This window comes from Nannospalax galili, unplaced genomic scaffold, assembly GCF_000622305.1.
Source record: "Nannospalax galili isolate Female #2095 unplaced genomic scaffold, S.galili_v1.0 scaffold104, whole genome shotgun sequence".
Taxonomy (NCBI): Eukaryota; Metazoa; Chordata; class Mammalia; order Rodentia; family Spalacidae; genus Nannospalax; species Nannospalax galili.
In genome coordinates this window covers 2,077,867-2,088,236 of record NW_008353596.1, presented here as the reverse complement: position 1 = coordinate 2,088,236, position 10,370 = coordinate 2,077,867, and the positions used below count along the sequence as shown (strand labels likewise).

Genomic DNA, 10,370 nt, shown 5'->3' with positions numbered 1-10,370 from the left:
TTTTTTTGGTCTTTTTGAGACAGGGTCTCCCTGTAGCCCTAGCTGGCCTGGATTTGCTATGGAGACCACGCTGGCCTCGAACTCACAAAGATCCGCCTGCCTCTGCCTCCCAAGTACTGAGATTAAAGGTGTGTGCCACCATGCCTGGCCATATAAGTTTTTGAATCAGTTTAGTGGGAATGGGGTGGAGGATTATGAAGGACAGCCTGATGGTATTTTGACTGCAATTGTGTTGAATTGATTATCTCTTAATTCTTAAACTTTTGGTGGATTTAGTTTTCTTTTTCTAGTTTCCATTACTGAAATATAGTGGCAGCCACTATATTGCAAATGTAACCTATCATAATGTAATATGTAATTTCTTGGGTGTTATGTTTGACCTAGGCAAATCTGACAAGTTATACTCAATAGTGTAGAAGTGATTGTGATGTAGGATGGTCGTTTTCTAGCTTTGGAAGATGTCACTGATAGGTGCTTAACTTTTTCTTCTAAAATGCCTTTTTGAAAGCAAAAATAAAGAGGGAAAGACAGGAATGTCCCTGTTTCATAAAAGGAAGAAATTGAACCCAAGAGAGGAGTCCAGTAACAGTCACAGTGTTTAATTGGTAGGCTCAGACTGCATTGGGGTGTCTGCCTGGCTTGATAGACCTCTTTATACTTCTGCAGACAGGTTCTCTCTGTGGCACCATTCTTCATGACCAATTGTCTTTGAGTCATTTTTCTGTTACTCTTTCTAAAGGAACCTTCCCCCTTCTCTGACTTCCTTTAGTGAACATAAAAAGATTTACAAGTTTTGCTTTTAAAGGTATCTTTGAAGTGTTAAGTATAAATTCTATCCTTGTCTACTGTCTCAAGGAGACTTTAGGAGAAAACTTTCCCTGCCCTCATGCTGGGGATTAAACCCAGGGGGCCTTGTACATACATGCTAGACAAGTGCTCTCCACTGAGCTGCATCCCAGCCACTATCCTTTTGGAGCATTTAAACATTCCGGTAATTAGTTGAGGTCTTTAACCTAGATATCTTGGTGCTTTGAGGGAAAAAGGATGCCTGGCAATCTGAAAGTTGATTTTGTTTCCTTTCACTTTCTGAGGACCAGAAACCATGTGCATGTCTTTTTCCAGAGTATTTTGAATCCTTGCTCATTATTAAGGACATGGAAAATTTGGGAAAAGAGGAAGGAGAAATGACTTGCCACCTTTGTCACTGCAATCACTAGGAAGGCAACAGTAGCCAGTATTCATTATCAATATGTATTTTATTTCTATAGTCTCACAGTATGCCAAGAATTATTCTCAGTGGTAAGGTGGCAGAATGAATGAAGTAACTATGTACATCCGTTGTGTGGAGGTCCTTTGAGTAAAGGAGTATTACCTTTTAAAATGTTCTCACTGTGAGACCTTTTGCCACCTCAGTTTTGTGGATGAGTATGCAGGCACAGAGCTGTCAGATGACATGTAGCAGGACTGTACCTGCTGGAACTTGCCGTAGCTAGTTTCTGTTTCCCTAGAATAGAGCATATATATCCACAATCTTGGTATGTATCATTTACTTTTTAAAGTTAAGCTTGAAAAATGACTTTTTCTAATTGTTACAGAGAGATATGTCTATTTCAAGGTAATTGTGTTAGCACACAGTAGCTTTTCTAAGTATTTGAGTAAACTCTTATTTGCAGGATGAGCTCACATAGGCTTGCTTTCCCCTCATCCATGTGGCTTAGACCTTTTCTCCATCACTATTCTTCTAAGACAGCATCTCTATTGGAAACAGTTGAGGCCAGTCTTCATAGGTCTTCTGTATACAAAAAGTCCACTTGCACCCACAGATTTAACCAGTCTTAGATTGAAAGTACCAGAAACAAAAGATCAACACGAACAACATGTCCATGCTTTCTCTGTCATCATTAGTCCCTAAGCAGCATGTGTGGCAGCTATTTATTACACAGTATTTGCATGCAGGGATTATGAAGAGTGACTATTCAAAGCACAAGCAGGTATGTATAGCGAATTTGCAAATACCATACCTCCTATACATGGGACTTGATTGTCCTTGGATTTTGGTATCTGAGGAGGTACCTGAAATCAGTTCCACGTGGATACTGAGAGACAGCTGGAGCTGCAAACTGTAATTTGTCCTTTTACCTAATTGACATTAAAAAAAAATTCTGTCTTAAATAAATCAGAAAAGGGAGCTATCACTTCCTGAGGGGAAAATCAGTGGCACTGCCAGAGTAGGTTACCGAAAAGTAAATGCCATGAAAGCAAAACTTGTAAAAATTGTAGCCAGGCACTTGCTTTGGGGAGTGTCAGTATATATTGTAGTGACCTCAGAGTTCCACTTGTAAATAGACCTGACAGAATGGCTCACATCCATACCAGAGTCATGACAGGATTATTTTTGAATGCTGAAAGTGGACTGGTATGTGGCTCAGTGGTACTTGCCTAGCATGCACAAGGCCTCAGGAAGGACTCAAGACTGCAGAAGGAACAAAGAGAAACCACCTGGGAAGTGACTGCATTAACAATTTCATTTTGGGGTTCTGGGGATTGAACTCAGAGCCTCAAATATGCTAGGCAAGCACTCTACTGTTACTAAATAATTTCTCAGCAATAAATATTTTTTGGAATAGTTTACAAAAATGAAAGGGAATGAACTACTATTGTATTTAAGAATTTCAAAGATGGGCTGGAGAGATGACTCAGCAGTTAACAGCACGAGCTGCTCTTGCAGAGGACTGGGGTTTGGTTCCCTGTATCTACATGGTGGCTAATGGCTGTCCATAACTCTACTTTCAGGGGATTCTCTGCCCTTTTCTGGCCTCCTTAGGCACCGGGCCCATATGTGGGGTACTTACATACACGCAGGCAAAATACTTCATGTACACCAAATAAAAATAAATAAAATTAACAAAGAATTTCAAAGGTAATGTCAGAGGAAGCCAAAGTTCCTATGATATTATTCATATCAATGACAAAATGACATTACTAATAATCAGGGAAAGCAAATCAAAACTACCATAGGAACTGGTGTGGTAGTGTATAAACCTTGTAAGGCTAAGGCGGGAGGTTAAGAGTTTCAGGCCAGCCTATTCTACATAGTAAGCCTTGTCTCAGCACTCAGGAAGGAGGTAGAGGCTGGTGGATCTCTTGAGTTCAAAGCCATCCTGGTCTACAAAGTGAGTTCCAGGATAGCCAGGGCAGCATAGTGAGACCCTGTCTCAAAACAAAGGCCGGGTATGGTGGCACATGCTTTTAATCCCAGTGCTCTAGAAACAGAGGCAGGCAGATCTCTGTGAGATGAGGCCAGCCTGGTCTACATGGTGAGTTCTGGGTCAGCTGGGGTTCAGGGAGACTCTGTTTCAAAAAGACACCCCCTCTCCCCAAAAAACCCCCAAAACAAAAACAAAAACAAAATTTGAAACAATAATTCAAAGCCCTCTTGCACCTCTGCCACCGTTTCCTGGAGAGATGTCTTGAAAGTCATAAAGTATTATTTCCAACTTTTGGGGTGTATTTTGTGAAATTTTGTTCAGTATATAAAAGTACATTTCATATTGTTTGTAAGTTTGGGTTTTCAGAGGTTTAAACAATTCTTTATTGCTTGACATGGTGGCATATGTCTTTAATCCCAGCATTTAGGAAGAAGAGGCAGGTGGATCTCTTTGAGTTCCAGGCCAATCAAGGCTACATAGTGAGATCCTGTCTCAAAACAACAGCAATAAAAAACTTCACAGAAGTTCTTAGTTATGCAACGGTTTGACTTCAATATTGCACTTCTTAGAGTATCGACCTTTGCTTTCCTTTGACTTTCCCTGCCTGTTTTCCTTTTTAGCCCTTTTTGTGGGTTTGTGCTTATTGGTGTGGGTTAGGCAAATGCCTTGACTTTGTTTTATTTAAAAATGCTGGCTGCATCCCATTGAATTGATTCATAGGCTACAAGTAGCAGCTGGGAAATGCCTGCGAGACATTTTTCTGTATGGAAAGTCCATGGATGTCTGGGTAGAACCCATTCAGGCCCAAGCCTTTGTCTCAGTGATTCTTAACCTTTTATTTACTGCACAATGTGCAGTGTTTTAAAGTAGGAAATGAATTCCTCTTAGATAATTCTCAAAATTGGGAATTTTCTAATGAAGTATGTATTGTGTTGGTGGGTGGCACCTACCAGCAAAGGTTGTTCACTCTGAGAGCCTGCTGCACAAACTAAAAGAAAGTGGAGACGAGGTATTAGAATCAGCCTGCCAATCTGGCGTGATAGTGAGGAGGCAGAGTATGCACCGGAAAGAAGGAAGGGCAGCGGGGTGAGACGCTTCAGAGGAAAAAAGAATCCCACAGGCAGCCGACTGCCAACAACAGAGACCGTGTTGCTGCATTACTGTACTAGGTTACCCAGTTGCTGAAAAAAAATGGGCATATTCTTTCTTGGTAACTTCTGCCTCACAATATTGGGAGACCTATTATGAAGTATGTGTTCGTATAGGTAGATGGTGTGGAAAGATGGGGCAGGGGGTAAAGGTTGTCAGCTTTTGTTGGGTTAAATAGAGTTCACTTGAACTTTACATTTGCCTATTCGAATGCATTTGTTTGCTCAAGTGAGGAGTTTTGCCATTTCCAGTTTGGGGTAGAAATGTTAAAGTGTACAGGTAGTAAAGAAAGCTACTTAAGCTGAGCTGTTTGTTGTATTCAAGGACTGTACTACATGTATTGTATGTTATTTTTTTAATTGGGGTTATTTTTTATTCCTTTATATTTCATTAGGTACATTTGTAATCAACAGTATAAAATCTTAGTGTGTGAGGATCATGGAGACCTGACTAATTGAATTAACCAAGCAAGCCAGTGGTCCTGCCTCACCATAAAAATATCTATTGCTTGGTTCTGCTCAGCAGAACCACCCCCTCCCCCATTTCAGTTGCAACCAAAGCCATTTTACATGTTAGGCAAGTGCTCTACCTCTTAGTTACACCACCAACCCTCTTTAGTTTTGAGACAGGGGCTGGTTAAGTTGTCTAGACTGACTTTGACCTTCCTCTGCAGTCTAGGCAGGCCCTGAACTTCCTTGTCCCAGGCTCCTGAGTACCTGGGATAACAAGCCTGCACCACTGGAGCCCAGCTCAGAATGCTGTTACTGATGCTAGTCCCTTACTTAGTGCCTGGAGTTTCCTTTGTGATGGTGCAAAAAGTGTCTCCAAAACAAGATCAAAATCTTCATAAGGCTGCAAATAGCTGTGTGTGCTGTCTGACTAAATAAGGAGGCACTCGTGTAGGTAGGAAGAGGTTTTCTTTGAGTCCCAGCAATACTGATGTGTAACACCAGGCAAGTTTCATAATATTTCTGAGTCAGTGTTCGTCCACCAGGAAAATAAGACGTGTATTATCATGCAGGGTTATTGTAAGGATTAGAGGTAATTCATATAAAGTTTTGAAGTTTCAAAGCCTTTGATTGTTGTGGACAGCCATTAAATGGTAATTATTCCTTAAATGGTAATTTTTGGACTGGTAAGATGACTCAGTGGGTAAAGATGCTTGCTGCAAAGCCTGATGACCTGAGTTTGATTCCTGGAGTCCATGTGGTGGAAGGAGAGACTGGATTCCCACAAGTTGCTCTTTGACCTCCCTCCACATGTGGGCCACGGCACGAATATACATACAGACTCTCACACAAATGTACTAAAAATTTATTTCTTTTTTGTTTCTGAGTGTTTTATTTGCCTGTATGTAAGTGCACCTGTGTTGTGCAAAACCTGAGGAGGCCAGAAGAGGGCATCAGTTCCCTGGTACTGGAGTTACAGATGGTTGTTAGCCACCGTATGGGTGCTGGGAATCAAACCCAGGTCCTCTGGAAGAGCAGCCAGTGCTTTTAACCACAGAGCCATCTCTCCAGCCCCATAAATGTACTTCAAAAATGTTAATTATTTATGTTTCTGTCCGTTGGTTGAGCTGTGAGGTAAAGTGTGTATGGTCCTGTTTGTAATGATTTGGCTGCTTTCATAAATATTACCTGCAGAAGCTATCCAGCAGAGGTGTTGGATTCTAGTGGTGTTCAGAATTCTGGAGTCTCACACACTGGGATGGGGTCTGTTGTGATAGGATCACCACAGTTTCCTTACTTAAGTTGATGCTTCCACATACTGAAGCAGTGATTTTTTTTTTTTTTTTTTCTTTTTTGGTCTTTTTGAGACAAGATTTCGCTGTAGCTGCAGCTGGCCTGGATTTGCTATTGGAGACCAGGCTGGCCTCGAACTCACAGAGATCTGCCTGCCCCTGCCTCCCGAGTGCGGGGATTAAAGGTGTGTGCCACCACGTCCGGCTAAAGGAAATCTTTTTTTTTGTATTTTTGAGACAGGGTATCCTTGTAGCCCCAGCTGTCCTGGAACTCACTATGTAGACCAGGCTGGCCTCGAACTCACAAAGATCTGCCTGCCTCTGCCTCCCAAGTGCTGGGATTAAAGGCGTGTGCCACCACGCCCGGCAGCAGTGATGTTTTTAAACAGTGACCTAAAACAAAATTACTCAAAGAACTTTAAAAAAAAAAAAGAAAAAAAGCCCATTGACCCTCAGGTAAGAACTCTTCTTTTTAAGGTTTCTCGAATAATGCTTTGATAAGCAAGGCTTACCCAGAATTTAGATAGATGGCCCCATACTCCACAAGGACACTTTTGGTACAGTCACTCTGTGTGTGAAGAGCCTCACATACTGACACAGTGCTTAGTGCTCTTTCCAGAGCTCACTCTCCGGGAGTCCTGGCTTTCCAGTGGGCAGGGTGATTGTGCCCTCCCCTACTCCACAGACAAGTGACAACCTGGAGAAGGTTTCCTAGATCGAGGCCAGGGAGGCTCATTAAATCCCGTCAAGCACACAGCAAATGTCAGTACAGCCTCCCTGGAGTCTGTCTACTGGATGGTGTTGTTGTTTAGTGGTAGGTTCAGAATAGGTGGACCTGAATTTTTACCAAGCTATTGACACGTGGTATTTCCTGGTAGATAGATATAGGAGGCAGGAAACAATTATGACAGGCAGGAAGCAAGTAAGTCAGGTGGGCATTTCAAAGACCTTTCCTTTCCCAGATGCGCTGGAGACTTGAAGCTGAATTCATTTCTTAGATTGGCTGAGCTCACAGTTCCAACTGAATATTTGGATTTGGGAAACTACCTTGGCTCCACCTCAGCCCTGATCTACAGCTTTTTTTGTCTGTTCCTTTTAAGAAATAAAACTCTGATGTAAAATTGTGTGTGGCTCCCTTTAGAGAATTTTCTGTTGTTAACCATCAGCATTCATCCCCACTGCCCCACATAGCAGAGAGGTAGTAGAGAAGTGGGCTCTGTTGTGTACAAAGTGGGCCTTTCCTTTGTCTCCTCGAGCTATCTGGTGAAGTGGGAGGAATAACACTGTTGTTGCTTTAGTCCAGTGTTTGCAAATATCTGCTGAGCTATTGCTAATAGATGTTACTAGTAGGGGGTATTCATGTCCAGCTAGCTTGGGAGGAACCAATATTAATCAACTTAGGCTGATTTGGCATTTGTAGTGCTTTATAAAGCATTAGTCTCTTAGTGGAATGTCCAAGCAGATGACTGTGCGTGTGTGCTTGTGTACATACATATGCAGCATTTCTCAAACTTTAGATCCTCTTTTCTCTGAACAACTCTTATGTCACATAGAATTAAATACCCTTTGGAAGTGATCCACTGGGAATCTGGCTCAGTGATCAAGTGCTTTACTAGCTATATGAGGGCCTGTATTTCATCCCTAGAACTAGGGGGTGAAGTGGGGGTGGGTGGGGGAGGATAGTCAAGAAAATGGGTGCTGGAGAGATGGCTCAGTGGTTAAGAGCACACACTATTCTTCCAGAGGATCTGCATTCTCTTCCCAGAATCCAGAGCACAACTGCCTGTGACTCCAGCTCCAGAGGGATCCTGTGCCTCTGGCCTCTGCAGGCACCTACACTCAAGTGGACAAACTCTACACAGACATACACAATTAAAATCTAAAAATTAAGCTGGGCCGGAGGCAGAGGCAGGCAAATCTCTGTGAATTCAAGGCCAGCCTGGTCTACATAGTGAGTTCCAGGTCAGCTGGGGCCTAAGAGAGACCCTGTCTCAAAAAGACACTCCCCCCCAAAAAAAAATCTAAAAATCAAGAAAGGGGTCCTCTCATCAGAGTAGCTAGAGCATAACAGCCTCTTTTTGGTGTTTTTTCTAAGCGTGAGAAAAGTTGTGAAGACGTGTAGGAGGGGAAGCTCTTTTAGCCCTCAGGGGTTTTGTTAAAGTATATACCTTTAGCCTCTTTAGTCCAGCCTTAAGAGAATAGTTGCTGTTTCTTTCACAGTTGCCTTCTCTTCTGTGTAAGTACTACTTTTGCTATTGTGGAATAAATGAAATAAAATACCGTGCTGTAAAAACGACTGTTTCTGGTGTAGTCTGCAGAGACTTCTGATGCTTTTGCTTCTTCCTTGAGTGAAGAAAAATATTACGATGGCTTACTTAGGTCAGAACGATTCTTTGTAACTGCCATGCTCAGGATGAGGTACTGAATCACTGGTATTCTAGAAGTTTTTAGTTTGGAACATAAATACAAGCCTTGTATATGTCTCCCAGGTACCTGGAGTCTCTCTCTCTTCCACTTAATTCCCCATGCTTTCCATGCTCTTCCTTCCTGTTTCCAGCCCTGCTTCTGTCTCCTTACCACTCAGGGATGCTGTGACATTCAGTAACACTTTGTAACTACCACACTTACATCTTGGGGTACTGAGTCACTGTCCTCATTTTGCTCGTTTTTCTAAGGAAACCTCTTGGCTTTCTTAGTCTCCAAGGCCTTTCAAGGTAGCTGTGAAAGGACAGGGACATGGAGAGACCTTCGCTACTGCTGCTTTTGTTTGCTTCTCTCCTCTCATGCTGTTCAGGATTGGTCAGTGCTGCCACCAGTTTCAGACACTAGGACACACTGTCTGCCCCATCCCTCCTCCCTGTTGCAGACCTTGATGATGTTCTGGGGTTATACGATCAATCTTATTGAGGAAGCCAGTGTGGGTTTTTCCCAGGAGGCACCTCTAGAGCCATTCTGTCAAGGTCAGTGAAGGACGAATGTGAGAAGGTAACCTTTGGAAAGTAGCATCCTCAGATCAGGGCAAGTAGAATTTCTTTGAACACTGATTAAACATTAAGCACAGCCAGGTGTGGTGGTGCATGCCTTTAGTCCCAGCACCCAGGAGGCAGAGGCAGGTGGGTCTCTGTGAGTTCGAGGCCAGCTTGGTCTACATAGCAAGTTTGAGGCCAGCTGGGACTACAGGGAGACCCTGGCTCCATAGCAAGAACAAAAAAAAAAAAAAAAAAAAAAAAAAAAAAAAAAAAAATCCAACAAACAAAGGCAAACAAAAATATCCCCATTAGGCACAGTGGTAGTCTTACTATAATCTGTGTGGTTTGTATTTGTTTGTGTGTGGCTTCACTTGCCTAAGGTCCCCCACACGTGAGCTGAGTGACCAAGTCAGATTCCAACTTTTTGCTTTGGTTTGGCTTTCATACTATGTGGTGCTGCATCTCTTGACACAGTCATCAGAGTGGTTAGTGCTCAGGGATGTACCTTTCCCAGGAACTGGACTGTTGGGAAGTACTCTGTCGGTTGGGTCCATACATTTTAGGACTGTAAGGATAAAGGAAAACTCAGGAGAATTTGAGAGAGAAGCTTATTTGCTAAAGATGGTAAACAGAATTTTATAAACATTGGTAACTTTAATAGATCTGTAGTAAGCTTTTTAGATAATTCTATAGGACAGATGTTGTAATTTAAATTTTGTGCTCCAATCTTCAAATTTTAGGTTTGGGAAGGATTCTTAGCCTGTTGTCCATAAATGAGCTGCTGTTCTTTCAGAGCAGGGCGCTCCTGCTTCCCCTTCTCATTAAGGCTCCATTTAGCTATTAGGTAGAGCATCAAAAGGGACAATCCAATCATTTATAATCTCTAGTTAATGGGCATCTATTGACCTACTAGGTCACCAGAAAGAATAATTACACAGTGCCTCTTTGTGCAGTAAACACAAAATTCAAAAGAAAATGCATTCCCAAGGCAAGCCAGATTGTTGATAACTAACAGCATCCTCCTCTTCAGGTAGAAGATTGGGGCAACCAGCATGCTTGCTGGGGAGATTCCAAGGCCATTCCCCCAAAACAGGGCTATCAAGGGAGAGGGAGGGAAGGAGGCGGGGTACTTGGAAGGCTTTGTCACTTCTAATTGCTAGTGGCTGGGATGAATTACCAAATAGCAGACATTCTCTGAGCAGCCATTGGGAACTTTTGCGTCTCTGGGGTCTCTGCCACAAGTAAAAGAATAACGGTGGTGATTGAGGTAGAGCTTCAGCCCTGCCTCCTTAGGTTAGCCTG

General features: G+C 42.6%; 1 protein-coding gene across 7 annotated transcripts in view; it reads left to right on the top strand.

The window, feature by feature from the left end:
- Fbxw11 (F-box and WD repeat domain containing 11) overlaps positions 1 to 10,370 on the top strand; it is a 141,163-nt gene that overhangs the window by 57,954 nt on the left and 72,839 nt on the right. The window lies entirely within an intron of this gene.